General features: G+C 51.8%; 1 protein-coding gene across 1 annotated transcript in view; it reads right to left on the reverse strand.

Moving 5' to 3' along the window:
• The window catches only part of LOC138859182 (ephrin type-B receptor 1-like), a 374,244-nt gene that overhangs the window by 215,612 nt on the left and 131,859 nt on the right, over nt 1-26,773 (reverse strand). The window lies entirely within an intron of this gene.

Consider the following 26,773-nt stretch of genomic DNA (forward strand, 5'->3'; position numbering starts at 1 on the left):
CTTCACACTTCGCGCAAGCTTAGTGTCACCTATGCAAATTTGCGCGAAGGGGTGCGGGTGGGGGTGGAAGTGGCCGGATGGGGGTGGAGTGGAGGAGGAAATTCCAAACCTCCTCTTCCCTCCCTCTTTCTCTCGCTCGCAAACACCACTTCGGCGGCCCACTCGCTTGCCTCCGTCTTCGAATCTTCAGTTCCTATCTACTATCTGCTACTTGTTGTTCCTCCTCCTCCTCGTTGTTCCTCCTCCTCCTCCAACTTTCTTACATTCTTCCCTTTGTTTTATTTCTAATCATTCTGAATCTAATTCTTGTTGGCCATTATTTTTTCTTCTCTTTTTATTTTTTACAACTGAATATTCTCCTATGCTTCTCCCCTCTTCTCAACTTGCCGTCTTCAAAAATGCATAAAAGCCACTGAGAATGAAAAGCAGAGAGAAGAGACAATGCAAATGAAGACTTAAAATGCGAAGGCCTGTGCGAAGGACGAAACAAAAGAGGAGGTGAAAAAGGAGCGAGAGGCACAAGAGAAGAGTGACGTTGCACGCGTGATGACCGCCATGCTTGACCGGAAGTCAGGGAAGCCCCGAAGCGATGGCGGCGTCTCTGTCAACTCGCTCGGACCCCCCCCCCTGCCCCCCGCGCGCGGGCACGCACGACGCCCACTCACGGGAGGGGCAGGCGGACGCAGGCGGTCCCACGCACACAGAGAGGGAGCGGGGAAGGAGGGAGAGAAAGAAACACACACACACACACACACACACACACACACTCACACACACACACACACACACACACACACACACACACGCACACGCACACGCACACGCACACGCACACGCACACGCACACGCACACGGCCCCCGCCCCCACCCCCACCTCTCCCCCTCGTCCCCGGTGCTCCAAGCCCCGCCCGCCCAAAGGAGCGCCCCGAAAGCGAATCACGGCCATGGAAAAACGCAGGAAGCGGCGGTCAAGACGCGGCCCGCAACGGAACCGAAATAACGGCGAGTGTGTGAACTCGCGGCGCTCCCGGTCAACGAATTTCGTTTTCACGTCGGCTCGTCTCGGCCGGATTTTTATTTTCGGCTTTCTCGGAGCTCGTATTCTTTCCCCACTTTTTATTTTCCTCGGAAAACATGCGGAACAGCATTACTTGGCAGACAACAAGAGCGCTTTTAAAATCTGAAACCTTAGAGTGTTGAAGTTCCTCTCATTTTTAAAATTTTATCTTTTTGTCTTCCAACAAAATGATCGTCACATTACCTCGCCTCCTCTTACCTGCCTCTTCGAATTAGCCTGTTTGCCTCTGTCTACCTGCCTCTCTTACTTGCTCTTCCGGGTCTGTTTATCTGCCTCCCTTATTCAATCCCTTTCTCACTTTCCTTTCCTACTTTCCTCTCTTCCTTGTCCTCTTCCCTTCCTCTCCCTCTCTCTACTCCCCTTCCCTCTCTCCGTCTCCCCTTCCCTCCCTATCGCCATTCCTCGGCCAGACTGAAACTCGTTAGCGAGGCGAGTCTGTCGGACGACAAATTGCGCGGCCATGTTCGTCACGCTGCCCCGGGACGCATCAAAACGACAGGCACGTCTTGGGAGGGTTGCTCACCTCCCCGCGCCGCCCTCGCTCCGCCTCGCTCCCCGCGCCGCCCTCGCTCCGCCTCGCTCCCCGCGCCGCCTGCCTGGCCCTCTCCTTTTGGTAGATTTTCTTTCTCTTCCCATTTCTTTCGTTTTTATTCATTTTCGTGGCCCTTTCCTTCTTTTTTGTATATTTTCTTGGCCCTTTCTTTTCCCCTTTTCTTTCCTTTTCATGTTTTTCTTGGCCCTTTTTACACCTTTCTTTCGTTTTGATGTATTTTCTTGACCCTTTTCTATATATTTTCTTGGCACTTTCCTCTTTCGTTCTCGTTCCTTTTGTCTTTTCTTTTTCCTTTCTTTAGACGTTTAGCCTTTTCTTAGCCCTTTCTTCTTTCCCTTCCCCGCTCGTGGCCTTCTACATTTCCCTTTTCTCTCCTTCCTCTGCCTCTCCCCACACTCCCTCTCGGTTTCCTTGGCATGTAGCTCGTCCGCTCGTTTGGTGCTCGGACGCTGTGAATACGTTATTTTTTACATTTCTACTTAATTTCTTTACTTCTTCTCATCTTAATTCTTCTCTTTCTCCTCAGCATTATTGTTATTCTCCTTTTATTCTTACTCGGTAGCTGCCTTCATCTGCTCCTCCTCCTCCTCCTCCTTCGTCTCCTGTGCATGATAATCCCTCCCCCTCCCCCCCCGCCCCCTCCTTGACTATGCAATTGGTCCGCCGGTGGTTTGCAATAATTAACTGCCACGCGGTCATCAGTCCAAAGCAAACGAGGCGAGGGCTAATCAAAGACCCCCCCCCCCCCGGCCCCAACAAGCTCCACCTTGTGAGATTCATTCTAACAAAATAATAAGAGAAAATTGCGATTTAGTTTTATAATAATAGCAGAAGTTATTTAATGGTTGTTTCTTTTCCTAACGTTTCTTCTCTTCTTTCTTGTTTTCTATTTTTCTTACCCTCTTCCCCTCCTCCTCATTCTCATTCCATGGTTCTTTCTTCTCTCTTCCTCCTCCCTCTTCCCTCTCCCCCCCTCCTCCTCCCTCTTCCCTCTCCCCCCCCCTCCTCCCTCTTCCCTCTCCCCCCTCCTCCTCCCTCTTCCCTCTCCCCTCCTCCTCCTCCTCCTCCCGTAATCATCACGTCCTCCATATTCACATTCCCGACCAGTGCCTCTGCGTCTGCATTGCAATGACTGATGTTTTCATTACGGCGGGACAGTGGCCACGGCCGGCCCCACTGGCTCTCCGACCGGGGGGGCCCTCAGCGGGGGGGCCCTCAGCGGGGGCCTCGGCGCTCCTCCCGGGGCTCGGCTCTTGGCTCGCTGCGGAGGGCGCGCGGGAACGGCAGCGGCCTCGGCAGAGTGCGTCGATCCTCCACATGCAAAGGACTCCACGAAACGCCCGCCCTGCCCGCCCTTGCGCCTACCCCTTCTCCTCCTTCCGGCCACCGTCCCCTCCTTCGCCTCCTGCCTCTCCTCCTTCCGGCCACCGTCCCCTCCTTCGCCTCCTGCCTCTCCTCCTCTCCTCATTCCTCCTCGTTCTGCTTCATTCTGCAGCCCCCCCCCCACCCCGCTCGTAGAGCTCGGGCGAACCGCAACGGGTCGTTTTGTTCGGCGGTTCACAGGTGATCGACAAAGGGGGGGGGGGGGTCACCGGGTGGCGGTGTAAGAGCCAAGTTGAAAATGGGCGCGGGGAAAATGAGAGAAAGTGAGCATAAAAATGGCTAAAGGGAAAAAAAGGTTGGAAGACTGTGAGAACAGCACACACACACACATACATACATACATACATACATATATATATATATATATATATATATATATATATATATATATATATATATATATATATATATATATATACACATAAAACCCCTGGCGGTGACCCCCGCCGGCGCGTCACCAGCGACGCATCAGCGTCACGCGAACCTGAGCGCAAACCGGAGGCGCCTCACGCCACACGCCGTCACGTCGCGCCCCGAGGTGAGAGAGAGACTCAGGTAAATGACGCAAAATTACCCCCTAAATGAGGCGTCTAAATTACTCTTACGGGGGGCGGAGGGGAGGCGGCGCTGGCGTTACGCCCGTCCGTTACAGGGAACGTCCGACCGTGACCGATATGGCCGTGACCTGCGAGGGCGACGGAGCTATATCGGGAGCCTTGACACACTCCGCGTCGCCCTTCTCGGCGCCTTTGTCTCGCGCCAAACAAATAGAATTTTCAGTCAGCCTTGGAGCACCCAGGAAAATAATATACAACTGCAACAGAAAGAAAGAACAGAAATATCCCCCCCCACACACACACACAGACAGAGAGAGAGAGAGAGGGAGGGGAGAGGGAGAGGGAGAGGGAGAGGGAGGGAGAGAGAGAGAGAGAGAGAGAATGTCTCTTGACTGCCTATATCTTACTTCTTTTCCACCTGACCTGTTCTGACCTGGCCACTCTCCTCTCCTCTAATCAACAACGACGTACCTGGAGAAGAAAGAAAAAAAAACATGAACACATGTTAACTTTACCATGTACAGAAGGCGAAGTGGGAACATAAGGAGCCAAAAGATGGAAAAATCAAACAGGAATTCATGTAAAAAATGAAGAAATTGAACCTTGAAAAGTGAACAATATATCACAGAAAATAATTGCAAGTAAAAAATCGCAATAAATACCAGAGAGATAACCTCCAAACCCAAGAACATTTCCCTATTCCTAAAAGGAAACACGCTAACACAAAATGAAAAATAAACATTCAAAATGGCCTTCCAATCCGGCCCAATCAGCCGCCCAGTAGAGGATGAGGAGAGGAGGAGGGGGGGAGAAGAGGGGGAGAGGGAGACGGATAGGGGAAGGAGAAGAGGGGGAGAGGGGGAGGGAGAAGGAGAGGCGAAGGGGAGGAGGGGTGGGGAGAGGGAGGGAAGGGAAAGGAAGTGGAAAGAGAGAGAGAGAGTGAGAGAGAGAGAGAGAGAGAGAGAGAAGGGGGAGGAGGAGAGAGAACACGAAGACGAAGAAGTAGAAGAGGAGAAGACGAAGACTAAGAAGAAGTAGAAGAGGAGGAGGAAGACGAAGATGAAGAAGAAAAAGAAGAGCAGCAGGAGCGGCGGCGGCCGAGGCGGGCAAGGCGACCGCACACCTCCCACACTCGACATGGATTGTTACAAATCAATTGGAACAGAAGATAATTTCCTATTGAAGCCCGACATAATGACGACAGAGGCAATACCGGAAATGGATTCACCAGACAATTGCGGGCCCTGGCGTGGCTCTGGGGCGGGTGGGGGGCGGGGAGGGGGAAGAAGGAGAAGGAGAAGGAGAAAGAGAAGGGGGAGGGGGAGGATGAAGGAGAAGGGGATGGGGAAGGGAGGAGGGGATAGGAAAGGGATGGTGGGGGAAAGAGTGGAAAAAAAGGGGGGGGGGGGGGAAGGCGGACCTAGGATTCACCTACTAAAAGGAGAGAAGAGGAAAGATATATCTATTTTTTTCTCTCATTCACCCTTCGTGTCTCTCTTACTCCCTTTTCCACACTCCTCCTCCTCCTCCTATTTCCTTGGTTCGTCCTTCAATCCAATCCCTGTTTTTTTTCTCTCTCTCTTTTTTACGCGTCAATACTTCCAATCTCCTCGGCATCACGAGATAAAGCCTTCAATTTACAGATTTAAAATATCAAGTCATCACCAAACTCCTCCCACTGGTCACCTGGATGACAGGTGTGGCGGCCTCGTAATAAAATGATACCGTCATTGCGTTGATTACTATTACTATTATTACGCAACACGATAATGCAGCCGATGCAGCGATACGGCCGCGCGGTCCCTGCCGCCGATGTCACCCCGTGCGGACGGCGCTGGCAAGGTCGCCTCAATGCCATGGGGTCCTTCGGCCGCCATGAGGAGGACGGGGGAGAGGGGCAAATACGCAAAGGGAACTGGACAAAGTGAAGGGGGAGGAGAAAGAAGTTAGATGAAGAGAAAACACGTAGATGAAAAATAATAAGATAAAAAGTTTTTAGATGTTTAAGAAAAACAATGAAAAATAGATAAGAGAAGACCGAAATATATGAAGAAGAAATGAGGACGACAGTGACAAAGGCAGAAAAATCCCAGAAAAGGAAGAGGAGTATCCTGTTCCCGCGAGACTCCCGGGAAAGTATCCAACCCAATAATGTCTTCGGCTTGGTCGCCGACCCGCAAAATGTCCGAGCCGGCATCAGTTACCACAACCACACACAATTACCCCCCCCCCTCCTTGCTCCCTTTCGCCCTTTCTTCTTTCGTTGCTCCCTACTTCCCTTTTTACGTCCCTTCTTCTCTTGCCCCATCTCATTTCCTTCCTTCCCAAGCCCCTTATCTACCCCTTCCTTTTTTCCCATACACCCGTCCCTTTTCCCCTCGCTTCCCCCTTCCTCCCCTCTCTCCTCCGGTCCTCATCGCCGTCGCCCGCTCGACGCCGAGAGGCCCAGCGCCAACGCCTCTCGCCCCCCCCCCCCCTCCCCCGCCAGAACGACCGCCAGCACAACACCTCGCTCTCCCTCCTCCACCGAACTCCAAAAAAGAAAACGCCAACGACGCGACGAGCACCGCCTCGACCGCCGAACGACCCCGGCACGACGACCGGCAGCAGCCCCGCCGCCGCGCAGGTAAGTCACGTCGAGATCATGCACCGCGCGATCACCGGCGCCGCGCACCTCCGACCTCAGGCATTTAGCGCCGTTTTACGACTTTCCCGAAGGATTTTCTCTCGTTTCTCTTCCGTCCAACCTTTAGCCACATTCGCCGTGGCATTTCACCAATCCGTCTCTCACTCACGTGCGCTCAGGCAATAAAAAGGAAGATTTTGCCCGTGCGAGACTTTGTAGACTTACGTTGGGGCCGACGTACCCCGAGGGGCTTAACCTCCGGGGGGCGGGGTGTGGGAACAGGGCGAGGGAGTTTATTGCCAATAAGGGACAGGGGAAACTAAAGACAACTTTCGCAGATAAAGTGAAAAATAACAAGAAATGAGGAATCAAATAAGACCAAAGCAACAGCTATAACATTAATAACAGCAGTAACAATAACAACAATAACAACAATAAAACAAATGAGAGAAGTAGTTGTATAAAGACTTCGACAAGATAAAGAAACAGTCGAAATAAAAAGGGTAGTACCTCAACTAAACACAAAGACCGGGCTCCTCGACAGGCTGACATCCCCCGGGGTGACGTTGACAAGCCCAGGAGCGAAGGGGGTCGGCGCCCCCCGCAGCCCCCCAGCGGTGACAGATGGCGCCTGGAACCCGAAGGTAATATTTCGTCCTCGCCCGCCGGAAAACCATGATCTCAGGACCTGACGGCGCTGGTTACTACTCATGCCTTTTCCTCTTTTGGGATCAACTGCTGCCTTGCGGAGGGCGTGTGCCAATCAGGAGTTGCGAAAGAGAGGGGGGGCGAGGAGGAGGAAAAGATGAGGAAATGGAGAATGGAAAAAACAGAAAGGCACCATTTGACAATTGGCGCGGCAGCCAGGTGAGTGGGTGGGCAGAGGACGGGAGGGTCCTGGCTCTTCTGCCGCTACTTCCACCGTTACTCTAATGGCGCCCCGAATGGCCCAACAATCACGGTATTTTCACCACCTCCCCCCCTCTCCCCTCGTTCCACTCTAGCACCTTCTGTCTTCCCGAACGGGTCCTCGACGTCTTGTAGCTCGGGGTGGGGGTGGAGGTGGGGGGGGACCGACAAATAGGAGGGAAAGTCTGAAATGACGATGACTCCAACATTGTACTGGAGGGGGGGGGGGGAGTGTTGGAAGCCACGCTGCCATGTATGTTCTGTGTTGCTGCGGGCTGGATGTGCTGCCCTTTAGGCAAAAAGAGAGAAAAAAGAAATCGGCCATTAAAAATAGATGGCAGCACCCAGACGGCCCAATGAATCAAGCAGCAATCCTCTCCCATAGAGACCGACAAGCTCTTCCCTCCCCAGAGCACGTCTCGCGAGGACGCGGCCACACCCATCCCGCCCGACGGAGCAGCACGCAAAACCTGCCCGAGAAGCAGGGCGCGATCAGCCTTGTAGAATCCGCCGGGAAAATTCCTCGCCCGGCGAAGAATTAGGCGGGAATTTCTCGCGGGTGAAACAACAAGGAAAAGAGCAAAAAAAATCCCAACGGTTCAAGGAGTGCCGGGAATGACTTCTCAAGTCACGCATAACGGGGAGCCGCTCGGGCCAAGACAAGTGTATCACGGGCGGGCGAGGGAGGAGAAAACAGGAAGAATGCGCGAGGGGCCAGGGAAGGGAGAAGGACGGGGAGGAGGGAGAAGAACGGCTAGGAAGGAGAGCTACCGAGGAGAAAACAGGGAAGAGCAGAGTGCAGAGGCAGCCCGCTCGCCCGTGCAAGCGTGACCAAGTCCTGCGGGAATGTCACCGGGACGCGGCTAACGGCGGCCGCCCTGACAAGGAGGTCAGGCGGCGACACGCAGCCCGCGAGCCCCGACGGAGGGGCCGCGGAGGCTCTGGTGATGAATAGCCAGGGCGACTATTGACTGCTTCGCCTCCGCGCCGTCCGCTCCTTTTGATATTACATTCACCTACTCTCGCCTTCAGCCCACCCCCTCCCGCCCCCTCCCTCGCCCTCCCACCTGTCACTGTCATGAAGCAGGTCGTTAAACTTGCCTCTGTACTTCTACCTGCGGTCCGCGTACGTGCAAGTGTGTGCAAGTGTGAATGTGAGAGAATGTATGTGTATGTGTGTGTGTGTGTGTGTGTGTGTGTGTGTGTGTGTGTGTGTGTGTGTGTGTGTGTGTGTGTGTGTGTGTGTGTGTGTGTGTGTGTGTGTGTGTGTGTGTGTGTGTGTGCGCGCGCGCGCGCGCGCGTTTTTTTCACGGGCGTTTGTTCTAGACTGCGCTTGCCACACGTTTGTGTATTCACGCGAGGGAGTAGACGCACACATTCAAGCAATTATCTTGGCGAGAACACGCCTATGCAGATGGCAGAGCATAGAGTGCGTAGGTGCGCGTACGAGCAAGCGAGGAGTACGCACGTAGTACGCGCAGAGCCTGTGACCCCGGGTGTCGGCGGTCTGCGCAGATCCGCGGCTCCGCAATTAACCTCCGCGGCGGAATTTCGCATGCGGTTGCCGACGTGTCATTACCTGGCCAGAATTATACCGCCAACACATACGTCATGAGGTGTCGGTGGAGTGTGGGAGGGGGCGGGGGTGGGCCTGAAGCCTTCTGCTTCAGCGATTTACTCTCTGCGGGAATTACCTTTGTGATAGAGGAAGGGAGGGAGAAGCTTTAGGACGGGGAGAGAGAGCGAGGGGAGAGAAAGAAAAATAGATAGATAGATAGATAGATATGTAGAGAGAGTAGTTACTGAGGGACTCGGGAGTCACCAAGGTTGATCTATAGGCTCAATTTGGAATCGACAAGGATGACCTCAATTTAAGCTTTCCCTTCGTCGTGAGAAGGAAGGGGGCGAGTAGGAGTAGGAGGAGGAAGAAGGGGAGTGGGAGGAATGGGAGGGAGAGGTGGAAGGGGAGGGGGAGGAAGAGGTAGTAGAAGAAGAAAAATAAGAAAAATAGGTTACTCAGGCTTTAAGAAAAGAGCAGTTGTGGAGAGAATGAATTAAATGGAAAGCTAAAAGAGATTGAGCAACGCCACATACGGCGGCTGAGGAGGGACCCAGATGAAAAGGCCTTCCACAGGGGACAGAGGCGGCCCTGCCCGGGAGGACCGGACGGTGGGAATAAAGCAGTGTGTAATAATACAGTAGTGACGAAGTATGTCGTTTGTCACGCTCTCTCGCCCGACGTGTCGCGGAGGGTATGGGGGAAGAGGGAGGGGAGGTGGCGCGCGGGGAAGGGGGAGAAGAGGAGCAAGGGAGGATGCCCCGGAGGCTGCGCATTTCTCGCAGACCAGGTGAGACCTCATATCTCATTGGCGGCGCTCCTCCCGGCTGGCCGCCTCTATTTCTTCCCCCGCGCCATTCTTTCTCTCTTCTGCACCTGTCTTTTCATTTCCAACTGTTGGACTTCCTTTCTACACTCCTAGCATATAAACACAATACTCTAAAAAAACAAAAAACATTAGATTGAATATCACAATAAAAACAAACGCGAAAAAGTAGAGGTACGAACCAGCGAATTCTTCATGCAAACGAACCGCATATCCCCCCCCCCCCTCCCCCACCTGTGTCGCCAATAACAACCTTCGCAAGAACCAACCCAGCAAACAAAAGATAAAAAAGAAGGGCAAAAAAGGAAATATAAAGCAGAAAAATAAACAAATCAATTAACGAGCCTCCTGCATCTCGGAAGGGCCTCATAACAAACAGGTCCTGAATATTCATCATTCGGGACCAACTACAGAACATGGACCAGAGGCCGGTGCGGGCGCGCGAGCGAGCCGCCACAACTATTATGGAGTACTTTTATGACGGTTAATTGGCGTCCTCGTCAATAAAGGTAAGAGTATGTTTAGATAATCTACATAACAAATTAACTTCCACAGACTCACTGGGAAATACGGCGCTCGCTTTGGTGGCTGAGGAGATGGATGGGTGGGGGAGGGGGAGGGGGAAAGGGGGAGGGAGGAGGAGGAGGAAAGGGGTAGGGAGGAGGAGGAAGGAAGAAGAGAAGACAGAAGAAGAAGCGGGGAGGAGGAGGGGGAGGGGGAGGGGGAGGGAGAGGGAGGGGGAGGAGGAGAGGGAGCATTAGGACAAGGGTGAAAAGGAAGAAGAGGAGAAAGAGAAGAGGAAGGAGAATGAGGAGGAGGAAGAGAGGGAGCATTAGGACAAGGGTGAGGAGGAGGAGGAGGGAGACGAGGAGGAGGAGGAAGAGGGGAAACGACGAGGAGGAGGAGGAGGAGGGAGACGATGAGGAGGAGGAGGAGGAGAATGAGGAGGAGGAGGAGGGGAGACGAGGAGGGAGACGAGGAGGAGGAGGAGAAGGGAGACGAGGAGAAAGGAGGAGGAGGAGGGGAAGGGAGACGAGGAGAAAGGAGGAGGAGGAGGAGAATGAGGAGGAGGAGGAGGAAGGAGGAGAGGAGGAGGAGGGGAGGGAGAATGAGGAGGAGGGAGGATAAGGAGGAGGAGGAGGGGAGACGAGAGGGAGAATGAGGAGGAGGAGGGAATGAGGAAGAGGAGGAGGGGAGAATGAGGAGGAGGAGGAGGGGAGTAGGAGAGGGAGAATGAGGAGGAGGAGTCGCTGCTGAAGGAAGAGGAAGGGAGAAGGCCTCGCCAGGCGACGGAAGACCGAGGAGGACGAGCCCCTTGGCCGCGCGTCCCCAAGGAGGCCAGCAAGCGCAGAAGCGCCTCGGATGGAAGGATCGGCCGCCGCAGCATTCCTTCATCCGCGAGATCCTACTTGTCGCCGACGATTACAACCGCGGTGATCGCCCGGTCGCTTTATTGAGCTTAATTACTGTTCTCCCATTCAATTAGCGGCGGTATCGAGGTGCAGCGACGGCGGCCCCCTCCCGCCCCGCCCGGCCCCCTCCCGCCCCGCCCGGCCCCTGCGCCGCGATCGTATCGGTCTCCTGCGGGATGGAATTATCCCGACGCCGAGCCTTCATCGCAATGCAAAGCAGGTTTTCTTCCCGCAATTGATATACTCGGCGAAAGATTTCAATTCTGGGCCGATTATTTTTCCCGGCATTATTTAGTGTCGACGCCGCGGTGGGTCCCTCGCCCTCCGGCCCGGCCTGCTGCTGCTGCTGCTGCCTCGCCGCCGCTGCGACCTCGTACGTTTCCCGCCGATGAAATAGGGCTCGTCAGTGCTAACCGATATACCAACTACCGCCACCTTATCGCCCCGATCGCCGTACATCAGCGCCCAGATCATCGAATGCGATTACAATAATTATCGAGCACCGCCATCCCGATCGGCCGTTCGTCACCGCACTTGACTCGGCCGTACGTTACCGGCTGAGAGTATCACATACGCGCCCCGTCGCTCTGATTACTCCACATTACAAGCCCTCATCACACTGCCACTCTAATCATTCCACATTTCCCTCTCTCTGATTACAGCCCATCAACGCCCTAATTAAAGTACGTTGCAAATTTGAACATGGAGAAACAAAACGGACAATGCTTCCCGCCATCCGTGCTCGCCACTCAAAACCATCGTCGCACTAAAAACGGCGGGGAAATATCGTACAATAAACCTTTTACAGCCCCAGAACACGCCCATCTGCAGAACTTATATTACAGATTGCGAGCAGAGGGCCGCCCGCGTGGCCGTGCTTGCGGCCTGTGTTTAAGTGCCATTCCGGATTAGCGTGGCGGCGGGACCCGCCCACCGGCGCGGCCTCTCTCGCCTCGCCTTCCGCCGCGGTCGCCTGGCCTGCAGACGATGCCCGGCGATGCCCCGCGATGCCTCGCCTGCGCATCCAGCGATACGGATCTCGGGTCGAGGTGGACCGCGACATGCAAGCACAGCCTCACGTAATGGCTGCCTGCACAATGCTCCATCGTCTGCCCACTCATTTCCTGGCGCAGGCAATGCAGTATCCTGCAATAAAATGCGATTTATACCGACCTTCTTGAAATACGAATTCAATCAGGCAATACAAGTAGCAGCAAAGTTCAGGATCCCATTCAAAATGTCACTGACTTTCAATTAAGGTCGGGGAAGGTCACCCCAAAAGCCCCGCCTCTCGGCGACTGGCAATTATCTCTTTAAGGTCAATGGATGTTCCGCCAACATCAAACGCTGAACTCGATCCTCTCTTTGGGAATATAGACGTTCTGGACAGAAACTGCAGTCGTCTAGCCAGACATTGTGGATCGTTTAATTCTCCTGGTTTTCTTTTCACTTTCAAGCGCTTTCATCATACTTCCTATTCTTCCCTCCGTGCTCACTCACTCCTTTCTCATTCCCACTACTGGCAAGTATCGAACATTTCTTACTGCACGTTCCACAAAAAATCATCATCTCTACAAATGGTATTCATTTATTATCGAAAAGGAGAGACAAAAGAACAGGAGAAGGGGGAGAGGGAAGAGGAGCAGCGGCATCCCGACATCACAATGGACATCTGAACATTCACGGCCAAATCGGGTCAGGACACTCGAGGGAGAAGGCAGGGGGAGGGCCGGACTAAAAATAAGAATTTAATATATAAAAAAGGCAAAAAAGTATACAACAACTACGTTACAGGAAAAAAAAGTAGCAATGGAACTGCTGGATCTGAAACCAGACCGTTGATTGAGAGGGTCGAGAATGGAAGAGGAAATAAACTATTACTCTAACGAAGGAAAGATACAAATGAATAAGTAAGAGAAAATGCCAACATTTAAAATTACAGGAACATGACTATAATAGAATGACAAGAAATCCCAGTCCCTTTCCACAAATGTCCCCGTGTCTGGACGACGGCTGGAGACGGCGAGAGCGGAGCGGAACGGAAGCGGAAGGAAGAACAAAAATCAAATCATCGATACAACTCTTTGCTTTCTGCTCTGACTTTCTCGAAAGCCCTTCCCCTCGGCTTGGCGAGCGCCCGCGCCGGCCACACCCTCTTCCGCCGCCCACAGCCACCTGCCGCCCATCCATCACGTCACGTCGCTCTCTCACAACGGGCCGTCGAAGTGACGCCCTCTGGAGCCTCCACGCCCACGCACTTCTGCACGCCCACCACGTCAGCTTTATGGCCGCAGTGCGTGAGGAGCGGATGAAGACGGAAGGAGTAACAGAAGGTAATGGTGATCGTAACGGTAGTAATAATGGCGGTGATAGCAGTGAAGAGGAAGCCGGGACAGAAAAAATACTACCGTTTGTAATCATAGTAATAAAGGCAACAGAAATAACGAAAATAATAATCAGGACAACTTTAGTAATAACTGTGATGAATTTACAGGTTACCAAAAGTCACTTCCTGGTTACACTAGGCAGTCCGTCAGTCCGTATTCGCGGCGCAAATCGAAAAACGCGGCGGTCAGCGGCGCTGCCTCGGCAGCAGCGGTACAGCGGTAACGGTAGCGTTGACAATGCCAGGGTGAAGAACGACCTACATTCTACACAAAAAAACACAAAAGAATGAAAGAGTCACGATGAACCTTCGGGGTCGAGGGCAGTGATCCCCCCTGCCAGCCTCCATCTCCCCCTGGGGCGCCTTGACCGACCCCAGCGCAGGCGACCCCCCCCCCCATCCCTCGCGCTCTGACTCTTCTGGAGGCGACGACGGCTCCCTCGAGGCGCAACGGCCCTTCCTAACCGCCGTCGCCAAACCCTCACGTCTCGGGGACGACCTCGACGAATGAACGACCTCGAGTCCCTCCCGACGACCGCTCCGCCTTTCCACGGCGTAACGACCTTCCTAAATGTCCTAATCACCCCCGCGGGATCATGAAGACCCCGTGGCACAACAGCGACTCCCCGAAGGAGGAATCGGATGGCTTCTTAAACAAGACGAATCTCTCCCGGGGGCGGCGGGGCGGCTCGCCAGGGGGCCTCCCCTTAGACGGAACCAGACACCACATCTTAAGGGAAAAAAAGTAAAACAAGAAGTTACATCCAAGTCAAACATAACCTATAAACACAATGGTGCGCTCACATTAACTGTCCTCAAACAGGCCAGAGTAATATAAAAGGAACGCCGATTTAGAGCGCTCATGTTAAGACAGATAAACAAAATAACAAGTGGACATCCTCGTTCAGTGATAGTGGCCCAACAGACAACTCCCCCCGCCCCCCGCCCCTTCCTCCCCCTCTTGCCACACACTTGGAAGGGCGTATCATTTAAGGGCGCGACAGCTACAACGACCATTGCCCATGTCTGACAGCTCACATTACCAACCATACACTAACCATCTTCTTCCTCTGTTTCTCATCCCCCCTCCCCCCCTCTCTCTCTATTTCTATTTCTCTCTCTCTCTATTTCTATTTCTCTCTCTCTCTATTTCTATTTCTCTCTCTCTCTCTCTCTCTCTCTCTCTCTCTCTCTCTCTCTCTCTCTCTCTCTCTCTCTCTCTCTCTCTCTCTCTCTCTCTTCCTTCTTTCTCTTTCTCTCTCTCTCTCTTTCTCCTTTCTCTTTCTCTCTCTCTATTCCTCCTTTCTCTTTCTCTCTCTCTCTATTCCTCCTTTCTCTTTCTCTCTCTCTCTATTCCTCCTTTCTCTTTCTCTCTCTCTCTATTCCTCCTTTCTCTTTCTCTCTCTCTCTCTATTCCCCTTTCTCTTTCTCTCTTTCTCTCCCTCTCTCTATCTCTCATTCTATCTCTCTCTCTCTCTCCCTCTCTCTATCTCTGTTCTATCTCTCTCTCTCTCTCGCTCACTCACTCACTTCCTCTCTCTCTCTCTCTCTCTCTCTCTCTCTCTCTCTCTCTCTCTCTCTCTCTCTCTCTCTCTCTCTCTCTCTCTCTCTCTCTCTCTCTCTCTCTCTCTCTGTTCTCTCTCTCTCTCTCTCTCTCTCTCTCTCTCTCTCTCTCTCTCTCTCTCTCTCTCTCTTCTCTCTCTCTCTCTCTCTCTCTTTTCCTCCTTTCTCTTTCTCTCCCTCTCTCTCCCTCCCTCCCCTTCCCCCTCTCCCTCATCATCTAACCTCTCAAGACATTTCGAGAAGGCATTCACAAAAGCGCCATAGGACCCCTAACCCCAACCCCGCCAAAGAAAAAAAGTAATCTCCAAATCCAACGGAAACAAACTTAAAAACAACCTAGTAATCCCCAAAGGCAAAAAAAGGCCTCTGCGTAATCCTTGAGAACATTAAAACGAAGAAAGAGGGCGGCCCAACATCTCGACGTCCTCCTTGGCACTCACGCCCACCCGGTGCCATTCTGCGGCGGATCCACACCAGATCCTCCGCTCCTAATTGGCCCGCCCGCGCCCTTACTCTCCGCCCGAGGTCTGATTAGCTGATCAAGCAATCAGGCGATACCACTGCCAATCTGCGTGTTGGTGTGCTTGTTCCGGCACGTAAATGTACGTTCGTGTTAGCGTGCGTCATCCATCACGAAAGAAATGTATCATATACCAAGGCAAAATATACCAATAAAACGGGGGGGAGGGGAGTAATCAGCAAAACCAAATAGTGTAATAACTGTAAAACAAGACTAAAAAGACTAGGCCAAGCACCAAAGACCAATCATAAAAGCACCGACGAAATCAGCCGCCACAATCGCCCCACAATCAGAAATGCCTGAGCCCCAATAACGAAGGTGCCGTGAAGTCACCTCAGGTAGAAAGATGGCCAACGTGAGTTAAGGAAGGAGCGATGGAGTTTAATGTGGGGCACCAGTGACACGTCATGCCACGCCATTCTCGACTCTAGGCTCATGTGTCTTTAAGGTTCATTATCCCCGCCATTCCTTCCAGCCAGTGACAAACTGAACCCGTCCGCAAGACCGTCGCTCTTATGCCGGGTGTCACAGGGCTCACATCTGCGTCACGAATCGTCACTTACAACCTGCAAAGGAGTGGAGCGTCGATTTTCCATTCTCGACCCTCTTACTAGGTGTTTTAAGAGCCATAATGGTCAAGGAAAATCCTAAAAAAATCGGGAGTGACTGCGCCCTGGCCACGCGGGCTTGACAAAGAGTTAAGTGGGAGCGCTCCACAAGTTGTCCAAGCCGCTCAAGAATGTTATTTCTTCCCCTCTTTGATGTTCTTTTCCTCTTGCGTCATTTTCAGCATCACCTTCTCCTTTCTTACTTCAGCTCCTCCTCCCTCTCCTGCCCTTCGCCACACTCCACTCCTCCATCTATCTACCTTTGCCCTCTAACCGGCGGCCCTCTAAGTCCTGAAAAGCTTTCTTTCGTTTTCCTTTGATATCTAAAAATATTATTTCTGCCATTCTTCTCCTCTTCATTCACCATCACTTGCAATTTCTCGTTCACAATTCCCAGCTCCAGGAAGCCTTCCTTCTCGGGACTTCCATATTTCCCCACTTTGATTATCATCGTCGCTTATCCGCAAACATCTCTTGTATCCGCTTAAGGCATCCCTTGACCCGGGCTACTGTCCGCCCATGCCTCACATCCGCCCATTCGCCTTCTTCTCATCCTTCTATCTACGCCTTTATCCCCTTAAATCATCTCCCCTTTGATCGAACATTTACACGCATTCAGAATCGTTTGCTCTCGACCCGCTCCTTCCCGACCGCTTCCCGTGTCCTTTTCCTCCCGCCCCATATCCTTCCCGATCGCCTAACTTCCTTCTGTACGACATTTCATCCCTTGGTAATCTCCCTTATCCTTGTGACTTATCCACGACCTTCCCCGTCGTTTCCTATTCCCTTAATAACCGTCTAATCCCCTTGAATTGCCGCCGTCCCTAAAATAGTCCCCTATCCCTGTGCACAAACTCCCGCGCCCTCTAAATAGTCACTCGCCCACTAAGGCAAGATTTAATTCCTAGAATAGTCACTTAAAGACCCAGGCGGAGGGGAATCAAACAAATTAAATGATAGAAAATGGAAGGGGAGGGAAGGGTTGTGAGGGGAGAAAGGACGAGAAAGGAGGGAGAGTAGAATGAGAGGAGAAGAAAGAGTAGAAGGAGGGAAGGGGAGGGGTGGGGAGAGGAGGGAAGGGGAAGGGTGGGGAGAGGAGGAGGAAGGAAGAGGGCAGGGAAGGAGGAAGGAAGGGTGGGGAGAGGAGGAAAGGGGAGGGGTGGGGAGAGGAGAGAAGAGAAGAGAAAAGAGCAAAGATAAGAAAAAGAACAGCGGAGAGGAGAGAAGAAATGAAGAGAAGAGAGAAGAGAAGAGAGGTATACACACAGAGAAGGAAAGAGCAACCACGCATAACACGAAAATCACAAGAGAGCTGAGAAGGAGAGGTCGGATGAAGGGGGGTGATGGGGGGTGGGGTGCCTCCTCCAGCTGGCCAGGCACGTCCGTACACGGGAAGGGCCTCATCTATCCGCCTTATCCGCTTCATCTGGAACTCTCATATATCCGCATTACCATCCCGACCCTCCTGACGGCGGTCGCGATGCCCCCGCACGACTTGCGCCCCCCACTCCCCCACCCCGCCCGCCCGTCTCCCTCCAGTTTTTCCCCCCCGATTCATTTTATCATTACTTCTGCTTCTTCCTCCCCATCACCATCACCCCTCATCACCATCGTCACCATCGCCTTCATTATGACCCCCCCCCCTTTCCCCGCCCAAGTCCTCCAAGGTGTCCGATTCCTCACGCCCCAGGCACTCTGCCGAGTCTTACGGCACTTATTCCACTCCGACAATAAAACCAACATTAATATACCATAGTCACACGGGAGGGAGGGGGAGGGAAGAGGTGGGAATGAACGTAAGGAGAGAGAGAGAGAGGGAGAGGGAGAGGGGAGGAAGGGTGAGAAGGGAAGAGGAGAGGGGGTGAGGAGAGGGAGAAGGGGTGAAGGGGAAGAGGGAGGGAGAGGGAGGAGAGGAGGAGAGAGAGAGAGAGAGAGAAAGAGAGAGAGAGAGAGAGAGAGAGAGAGAGAGAGAGAGAGAGAGAGAGAGAGAGAGAGAGAGAGAGAGAGAGAGAGAGAGAGAGAGAGAGAGAGAGAGAGAGAGAGAGAGAGAGAGAGAGAGAGAGAGAGAGAGAGGAGAGAGAGAGAGAGAAGAGAGAGAGAAAGAGAGAGAGAGAGAGAGAGAGAGAGAGAGAGAGAGAGAGAGAGAGAGAGAGAGAGAGAGAGTGAGAGACAGAAAGAGAGAGAGAGAGAGAGAGAGATTGCGGGGGGGAGACCAACTGGAAAGACAAATAAGAAAGATAAAGCCTCCACACAAGACGTCCAGAAGGAAAGCCAGAGGAGGAGGAGGAGGAGGAAGAGGGATGGGTCTGGGGACACGGGAGACAGTTTGAGGTTTATTGTTGTGACGTCGTTACACAGCGGGCGTCCTCCCGGGCTCCGAGTCCGGGACAAACATTACAAAATCCGGGAATTCATACAGGACAGATAGGTATCTAGCCTACTTGCTATTCTCCCTCTTTCTCGGCCTCTCCTTTTCCTCCTTTAACTCCTCCTCCCTATCTCATGACCTTCGTAAATTCTTGTTTCCCCTGTCGCCATAAGGAAAAGGGTGACGCGAATAAAGGAGGCGAATGAAAAGGGGAACGGGTGAAGGCGTATCGCATAAAGAAAAAGAGAAAAATCCATTCTCAAAGCACCCTTTCCCCTATCTATTGCTTCGATGTAATTCCGTCGCTGCCGTCATCATCATTACCATCGCTCATCTTAGGTCATTTCCTAACATCATTATCCGTCATAGAGACCATCTTCGCCTTTTATTCGGGAATTCGTACACTCGATCACCCAAAGTCTCCTCAAAGCCGGCTAGAAGTCCACAAACTGTGCCGTACGCAGACATCCCCGCAAAATGCCATCACCATTCATAAGGGTTGGCTGCATGATGTTTACGCTGTTCGCGGCTTGTTATCGTCCGCGGGATGTACCTCGTGTAAACCCACTTGAATTCTGACAAAAGAAAACATACAGTATCCTATCTTAAGCCTATTTCTATAGTTATTCTCCCGTCGCGCGACGTCAAGGATAGCTGCTGCCACCGCCACCCTAACCGGTACTGTGTATACTCTGTGATAACTTTTATAGGTCCCCATCGCATCCCTTCCACAGCTATGGCTACAAATTCCCCGGTGTTCCGACAGCCCAAACAGACACAGACGCCACAAACACTGCCATCCACGCCAACTGCCATTACAGCTTATAACAAGTCTCCTCGCTAACAATAACATCGACGCCTGTATCAGCTCGGCGGGCTACACGAACTCGCCTTATAAATGTCTCCTTCTTCTACGCCCCCCCTCCCTCCCCGCTCCCCTCCATCTAACCAACACCTCACACTAGTCAAGTGGGTGCAGGGGACATACGCAAGAACCACCTTTATGCCAGGGACCACAAGGACGAGTTCCTCCGTGTGTGTAGGCCTAGCGACGAGTTGACCTCCCGAGTTTTCTTAAACGGTGAAGCTGTCCTTATCCTGCATCTATCTGGCACGCCTCCCCGTGTCGCGTCCACCCTCCTTTCTTTCCTTCTCCCTCCTTCCTCCTCTTCCTCCCTTGGTCTCGATCGTTTTACCTCCCACCCAATGCCACTCAAGTTATCACTCCTCTCCGAAATCTGACTGACTGACTCCTTTTCCTCTTCCTAATTTCAATATAAAGTATAACACTGCATTATCATTTTCTTACTCACTTATCATAAATTCTCTATAGCAGGGCGTAAAAAAACACTCAACTACGAGCGCCGAACGAGAAAACAAAAATAAAATGGCCTATAAATCACACAAAAGCAATATAATTTGTGAAATATAACAAGTACTCCCGTATTCCCCCCCATGTGGCGTCCGTTAAACATTTGCCATCCGCTGCTAATATAACACCCGCCATAAATCTGCATATTACAGGCAGAGACGCAGCTGAATTTTCGATCAGCGAATATCAAATATTCGTAAGGGTTTTCAGGGGGAGGGGAAGAACAAGGAGAGGGAGAGGAAGAGGAAGGGGAAGAGAAGAGTAAAGAAGTGAAGAGGAGGTAAAAAGTGAACAGAAGAGAGCAGTGACATTCCACAACGACCCGTGTGTCACTTCCTTCCCCACTGATACGAACCAGTGACCAGAGGCCAGTCAAGAGGCTATGTGCAGTGTGTGTGTGTGTGTGTGGGGGGGGGGGTCAGATGAGGGGGTTATGGATGACCATGACAACAAAACGTGCCGCCATGTGCGTGACACGGACAGATACTCGAGGAGGCGATTGGGCGCGGACCTTCGAGGAGTCTGACAGAGGCAAGGCGGGGTCTGGCTACGAAGGGGAGAGAAAAGATGCAAAGGAGAAAGAGTTAAATAAGAGTGTGTGTGTGTGTGTGTGTGTGTGTGTGTGTGTGTGTGTGTGTGTGTGTGTGTGTGTGTGTGTGTGTGTGTGTGTGTGTGTGTGTGTGTGTGTGTGTGTGTGTGTGTGTGTGTGTGTGCGTGTGCGTGTGCGTGTGCGTGTGCGTGTGCGTGTGCACGTGAGAGAGAGAGAGAGAGAGAGAGAGAGAGAGAGAGAGAGAGAGAGAGAGAGAGAGAGAGAGAGAGAGAGAGAGAGAGAGAGAGAGAGAGAGAGGGGTGGGGGGGGGGGGGATCCAACAGTACCCTAACAGGAGAGGCATCAGGGCTCGAACCAACAAGACAACAAACACACAGGACGCGTCAATCATACCCTAAAGATGGCCAGTACATCCTGCCAGGCACTCACAGGCACCCACTTGACCCTCCGGTGCCACCCACAGCTGCCACTTGTCTACATACCTGAGGGAGAGAAAAAAGAGACGTTAGATACACTGGTAAACGCTGACAGACACGTACATAAAACGATGATGACAGTGTAGGTTACAGCTTGTGACAAAAATACACAACATTAAGACATACTCATACTTAGGATGAGAAAATATAAATCAAGGAACATAGCATAAAAGGGCGCAAACGAATACCAAATACCACTGGCATCATTAAGAATAATCTGTAGAAATATGACTGAAAAAAATAAAAATAGAGAGTGATTAAGAATATTTTTGAACGACGCCCAAGCACCACATTACCAGGAACTCGACGCAACGCCATGCAAAAAGACCCCCCCCCCCCCGTGTTAAAGACGAACACGACCAGTCGCTCCGCAAATGCACAAGATGGAAGGACGCACGGGGCAACAAACAGCAAAACCAAACACGCCAAACAAGAAACGACACAGAAAACCCCGCCGCTGCAATTCGGTCCGCCTGCACAAACACACAAAATAAAATATGAAACGCGAGCTCTGATACGATCTGGTAAATCTACAATCCTAAATTTGACTAACAAATTGGATATCATCATTCGAACGCTGCCAGCTGATCCTGCCGACGGATTGCGTATCATTTAAACAAACAATAACATCTGACAGAAATACCGCCGTTGATTCACTTAATAAACAAAATAAATATCAAGAACAGCCGATCCCGAGATACAGCGCAACCAACGCCTCTCCTCACTTCGCAGGGCGTGTCGCGGCTGTCGCGGGCGGCCGCTGTACTTGCTTGTCTTTCCTGCAAAATCTCTTCTCTTCATCTCGAGGAAATCGTAAGAATTCAATGAATGATTGAATGACGAGTAAGGAGGGAAGGACGGGAAGGGAAGAGATGGGAAGGAGGGAGGGAGGGAGGGAGGAAGGGAGAGAGAGGAAGAGAGAAAGAGAGAAAGAGAGAGAGGAAGAGAAAGAGAGAGAGGAAGAGAAAGAGAGAGGGAGAGAGAGAGGAAGAGAGAGGAGAGAGAGGGAAGAGAAGGAAGAGGAGGAAGAGAAGAGAGGAAGGAGAGAGAGAGAGAGAGAGAGAGAGAGAGAGAGAGAGAGAGAGAGAGAGAGAGAGAGAGAGAGAGAGAGAGAGAGAGAGAGAGAGAGAGAAAGAGAGAAAGAGAAAGAGAGAGAGAGAGAGACAAATAGAGAGAGAGAAAGAAAGAGAGAGAGAGAGAGAGAGAGAGAGAGAGAGAGCGCGTGAGCGAGAAAGAAAGTGAGTCCAGAGAGAGAGAGAGAGTCAAAGAGAAGGAGATAAGAGAGAGAGAGAGAGAGAGAGAGAGAGAGAGAGAGAGAGAGAGAGAGAGAGAGAGAGAGAGAGAGAGAGAGTGTGTGAGTGTGTGTGTGTGTCAAAGAGAAGGAGATAAAAGAGAGAGTGACAACAAATCAAATCCATTAAAGGAAGATTCGCCAGCCGGCACACAGGCGATTCCCGCCCGATAAAAGCGGCGATAAAACACGCTCTCAAAACACAAGCATCAAAGGGTTTATTTTCGCGGTCTGAAGCCAAGCAGCCACACACCCTTGTTGACACGACCTGCGGCGAACGGCGACGAACGGGGACAGAGGCAAGGGCGGAGAAAGGGTAACAGAAGAGAGTGGATAAGGAGAAGACACAGAGAAGACCAAGTGTACATGATGGAAGGAGGGAAGGAATGAGATAAGAATGAACGAAGATGGGAGGATAAAAGAAAGGTGAGAGCAGTAAAGAAGAGAAAAGAAGGAAAAAATAACAGAAATAAGAATATCCGAGGAGGGACAGGAAACGAAACTAGTGTGAGAGCAGAAAGAACAGATACTCAGACAAGGGGAACATCAAACGAACAAAAGTAAAAGGCCCAAAGGAAAGAAAGAAAAAGTACACATCAACAGCGCATCAAATAAACGCACATGCTCACGGGAAAGAGGAGTTATTACGTGAAACTTGATAATGATGACATGATGGGGTGGGGTGGGGTGGGGTGAGGGGGTCAGGGAAGGGACGGAAGAGGAGGGGGTTAGGGGAGGGGGAAAGGTTACCAGGGGGAGCTAAAGTAAACAGATGACAAAAGTAGTATCATCACACGGTCAATATTTGCCCTGATCCTTTGTTACAATATAGGGGTCGCGAGCGTTAAAATAATTATTGAGAGTCCCGGGATTAAAATATCACATCGTGGCCCTTCCACTTGAGCTCTATTGCAAACAAATCAAATGAACTAATGCGCGTCTGACTGGCTGGATAAACAGATACGAGAGAGGCACTGATAAAAAATGCCCCGGGGTTCGTGTCGAGGGGCGGGGAGGTGGGTGTCGGGGGCTGAAACGAGGATGGCTTCCTGTGACACGAGGATGGGGTTTCGTCCGTCATGCAAGGGAGGCTGCGGGTCCTTGAAGGGGGATCCTTTGAGAGAGGTTTGAGGTTTGGGAAATGAAGGACTGGGGAAAACGGCCGCCGGGGAATCCGCTGACGACTTGCACAAAGACTGCAGGCTATTGATACGGGCTTCCAAACCGTAACTAATTAAGGGGCGAAAACAACAACACCAAAGTGAACCACCATTTCATCTCGTGAAAAAGATTCCACGGTGTCGCCAACCCGTCCGTAAATCCTTCCTGCGGTTTGAAAAGAAGAAACAAAAAAAATTAATCCTCCATTAACTCTTCAAATTTAGGCTTTCCTGGCAGCCTAATCCTCATTTTTTCGCCCCTCTTCTTTCCCGTTCCCTCCCTTTTCGGAAAAAAAACAGATGGCCGTCACAACAGATGAACCCTTTTAGGACACCGAATCCTCCTCAAATGGGCATATGGAAGGCCAGCCGCAGGAATGGAGCCCCGTTTCTGGGGACACCTTTCGCTTTCGTCTTGTTCTTCAGTTCTTTCGTTTTCTTTCCTTTGCTTATTCTCCTTCGCTCCTTCATCCGGTTCAGATCTCTCACATTTACATAGACAGACAGACACAGACAAACATGAAGACATACCCCCTTACAGAAGTTCCTTGGGGTCGGCAAAACGAACCCCGGTCCTTGTTTCATCTCGCCCATTTAGCAACAGTTTTTGAGGGCGTGTTTACAACTCCTGGCCAAACACCGTTCATTCATAGCAGCGTGGCGGCGGCCCAGGCTGAAGGACGAGGTCGGGGAGGAGCTGGGAGGCCGAACTAGTTAGCCGGGGAGACGTGTTTGCTCAGACACCCTTGGAGGATGCGTGTGAGGAGGAAGTGGAGGAGGGGGGCAACGATGGCGGTGTAGAGGAGGACGACGGCAAGAGAGGAGGAGGAGGAGGAGGAGGAAGAAGAGGAGAAGGATTCCGTTTCATTTATAATTTATGAAATTTCCACTAACGTCTCCAATCCCGAAACGTCGGCAGTCACACAAGTCTGTTCCCTTTTCCCTCTTCCACCCTTTTCACACCATCCCCGCCCGTCCTCCGCCCCCACTCATCACCCTGAGGAGCACAAGTGGCATCGTGGATGCCTTAACGCCTGGGCGCAAGGGCCGTGACCCCTTCTGACCCCCGAGGTGCTCCATTACCACCTGGCGGCTCTGGATCACGTCACGCCGCGTCACCTGATGGTGGGGTCGCGGTGCTCTACCTCAGTCCTCCCATTCTTGCACCCTCTTTCTTCACCTTTTACTCCCATCCCCTCTCTCTTTCTGAATATCAACGACTCTTCTTTCGTCTTCCGCTGACTGCGTTCTGCCCAACCTCACAGAAGCGCAACAGAGGAGCACGAGAGAAACAAACAACACTAAAAAGCAAAGGACATGCATAGGGCCCCGTTCCGTTTTCCATCACTAAGCCCTGGGTATCAATTATCGCTTGGCTGAACTTCATTCCTTCCTCCGCAGCCGCTCTGGCGAAGCATAGAGGAAAGAGAAAGAAAGGGGAAATATAAAAGTTTGTGAGAGGGAGGTAGGGTGAGGGGGATGAGGGAGAGAGCGACTGAGCGAGAAAGAGAAAGAGAAAGAGAGACCGAGAAAGAGAGAGAGAAGGAGAAAAGCAGAAAGAGAAGAAAGAGAAATAGAGAGAAAGGGAGAGAGAGAGAGAGAAAGAGAGAGAGAGAGAGAGAGAGAGAGAGAGAGAGAGAGAGAGAGAGAGAGAGAGAGAGAGAGAGAGAGAGAGAAAAGCAGGCTCGGAAGCTTCAACCGCCTTCCCTCTCATCCCCAAACACTCACAGATATAATTTTATGCATCACAAATGCCACGAGTGCCAGTGCCACGCTCGTTGACTCTGGCTAATGGCGGGGCATCTCCTCGCTTGTCATACGCGGCGAGAGGTGACAGACCAGACGCCAGAGAAAGAAAAAACGGGAGGCGGAGGAGGAGGAGGAGGAGGAGGAGGAGGAGGAGGGGGAGGAGGAGGAGGAGGAGGAGGAGGAGGAGGAGGAGGAGGAGGAAGAAGAAGAAGAAGGAAGAAGAAGAAGAAGAAAGAAGAAGAAGAAGAAGAAGGAAGAAGAAGTAGAAGAAAGAAGAAGAAGAAGAAACAGAAGAAGAAGAAGAAGGAGAAGAAGAAGAAGAGGAGGGGAAGGATGAGGAGGAGGAGTAGGAGAAGTAGACAAAAGAGGATAAAAAGGAGGAGGAGGAGGAAGAAGCATAAAACGAGGAGGAAGAGGAAGAGGAAGAGTAGTAAGAGGAAAAGGGAAGGAGAGCCTAAAAGAGGAACGAGAGGGAAAGCCATCCCCTTTTTTTCTGTAAAAAATAAACCAATAAGAAAAATGAAAAGGGAGAGGAAGCTTTAAAAAACGAAGAAAATCGAAATGAAGAAAGAGAGGAGGAGAGAAAGGAGGGCGAAGAGGAGAAAGACCAAGAAGAATTATGACCATTATTCGGGTCATTAAAACTAACACCAAATTAGCTCTCGGGTTCATTACGGTTTAATTATGTCGGCGTGTACGCTTGTGCTCTGATTGTTCCGGGATTCGCTCTCACCATCATCACCATCGCCATCACAATCACCGCCATCCTTCTCGCCACCGCCATCACTATTCCCATCCCATCGTCTCCTCCTCATCACCATCATCACGTTTGCATCGTCTCCTCGTCTTCGCCGACATCAGCTTCCCCATCACCATCATTGCCATCCCTTCCATAATCACCATTACCGTCACCAATGCTATAACCATCACATCATTTCCTCACCGTCGCTCTCACCATCCTCTCCATCACCATCGTCACCACAGCCATCACTAAAACCATCCCCGTCGCCTCCTTCCCTTCGCCAACATCACCCTCTCCATCACCACAGTCATCACTAAAAGCATCGCCGTTCCTATCAATACCCCGTCATTGCCGTCACCATCATCACCATCGTCATCACCACATCCTCCGCAGATCCTCGTAATCGTCGGCTCGGGAAGGACTTGAATCCATCCGTGAAGAACGCCCCGTGCGTGCATGGGCGCGGGCGGCGGGGGGTTGTGTGTGTGTGTGTGTGTGAATGAGAGAGAGAGAGAGAGAGAGAGAGAGAGAGAGAGAGAGAGAGAGAGAGAGAGAGAGAGAGAGAGAGAGAGAGAGAGAGAGAGAGAGAGAGAGAGAGAGAGAGAGGAAGGGAGAGAGAGGAAGGGAGCGAGCGAGCGAGAGCGAGAGAGAGAGAGAGCAGAGAGAGAGAGAGAGAGAGAGAGAGAGTGAGAGAGAGGTGGAGAGAGAGAGAGAGAGTGAGTGAGTGGTGGTGAGAGAGGTGGTGAGTGGTGGTGGTGAGAGAGAGAGAGAGAGAGTGAGTGAGAGAGAGAAAGAAGGAGAGTGAAAGGAAGAGAGTGTGAGAGAAAGAGGGAGAGAGAGAAAAGACGAGCCGACAGACACGCTGCGAAAGGCGAGGCCAAGGAGCACAAGGGGAATCAACACCAGCTTCATGGCACTCACCTGGCCCTCATCCTCCCCCTTCCCCTCCCCTCCCCTCCCCCCTCCGGAGCAGCATTAAGCGTCCTTTCACGCCCCAAACTAACTGCTGTTTCGGCCCTAATTGCCTTCTGCGCGAGGTGATTTATCTCGGGAGGGCGACGGCTCGGAGCTCATTTAAATGTAATA

This window comes from Penaeus vannamei, chromosome 24 (genome assembly GCF_042767895.1).
Source record: "Penaeus vannamei isolate JL-2024 chromosome 24, ASM4276789v1, whole genome shotgun sequence".
Taxonomy (NCBI): Eukaryota; Metazoa; Arthropoda; class Malacostraca; order Decapoda; family Penaeidae; genus Penaeus; species Penaeus vannamei.